Genomic DNA, 1,623 nt, shown 5'->3' with positions numbered 1-1,623 from the left:
CTCCGCCTCCCGGGTTCACACCATTCTCCTGCCTCAGCCTCCCAAGAACTTGGGACTACAGGCGCCCGCCACCACGCCTGGCTAATTTTTTTTGTATTTTTAGTAGAGACAGGGTTTCACCGTGTTAGCCGGGATGGTCTCGATCTCCTGACCTCGTGATCTGCCTGCCTCGGCCTCCCAAAGTGCTGGGATTACAGGCTTGAGCCACCGCACCTGGCCAATTTCATGTTTAAACAGTTGTCAAGTTCCTTTACATATTTCAGTCTCATTTTCCTCATCTGTCCAAAATGTACCTGTGTAACAGGGTAGTTGGGAGGTTTCAACAAAATAATGTATGTAAAATACCTAGCTGGGTGTTTATGCCTAGGAAGTTCTCAGGAAATGTGAGCTATTATCATTTATTTCAGGCCTACTTTGTGCCTGGCATCTCAGGGGAGGAAGGCACAAAAGTGAAAACAAAGCCTGGGTCCTGCCCCCAAGGAGTTTGAAGTTTGTTGATAGGTAGACTAGAGTAAAACGGTCTTACGCACTGGAGATCGGATCAGAGACATAAGAACAACTGCCAATTCTTTTTATTATTATTATTAGTTTTTTGAGACAGAGTCTGGTTCTGTCGCCCAGGCTGGAGTGCAGTGGCGCGATCTGGGCTCACTGCAAGCTCCGCCTCCCGGGTTTATGCCATTCTCCTGCCTCAGCCTCCCAAGTAGCTGGAACTACAGGTGCATGCCACCACACCCAGCTAATTTTTGTATTTTTTTGTAGAGATGGGGTCTCATCATGTTACCCAAGCTGGTCTCAAACTTCTGGGCTTAACTGATGCACCTGCCTTGGCCTCCCAAAGTGCTGAGATTACAGGTGTGAGCCACTGTACCTAGGATTTTATGTATTTAACAAACATTCATATAGTGTTTACTGCTTGCCAGTCACTGTTAGAAAAGCCCACGAACCCATCTTCCAACAATTTTCCAGTAAAAGGGTTACCACTAGCAGAACTTCCTTAAAGCAACACCTTGTTTCTCTTTTTAAAAAATAACTTTTTTTCTCCAATCTAATACATGTTTATTGTAGAATAGGAGAAGCACAAAGAAGATGGAGCAGGGACTTTTCTTCCTTGTTTCCCATAGCTCTGATCTGATTTCTCTGTGATTTGGGGTTCGTGTGAACAGGTGACACGCTGAGGAGCCTGGGACAGGGGATATGTACCTTCAGGAAGTCTGTCAAGCAGTTTGTATTGTGATTAATAGGACTTTGAGCACAGGGAATCTGCGGAATTTTTCAGAAGATACACCAGCTGGAATGGAAGTTTGCTTTAGTTTAGGGATTTTTCCAGGGCTATCTGGGGTTGCCTGGAACAGGAACTTCCTCACTTACCTGCTCTGTGGCAAGTCATGGCTTCCTCATCTGGAAAATAGTACTAAGTATCCCTTACTCATCCAGTTGTGGGGCACAGTCTTTCCACTTCCAACAGTGTCTGCAGCACTGGAACCCCTGGTTCATTAGCAGAATGTACCCTTCTTCACATGGGGTTTTGAGGCTGAGTTCATTGTTCACAACAGTGCAGTGCCTTGGGAGACAGAGATCTGAGTTCAGGTCCTGATTTCATCTTTTTTTTTTTTTTTTTTT

The sequence above is a fragment of the Colobus angolensis genome, unplaced genomic scaffold (genome assembly GCF_000951035.1).
Source record: "Colobus angolensis palliatus isolate OR3802 unplaced genomic scaffold, Cang.pa_1.0 Scaffold240, whole genome shotgun sequence".
Lineage (NCBI taxonomy): Eukaryota > Metazoa > Chordata > Mammalia > Primates > Cercopithecidae > Colobus > Colobus angolensis.
This window is presented reverse-complemented; position numbering follows the sequence as displayed.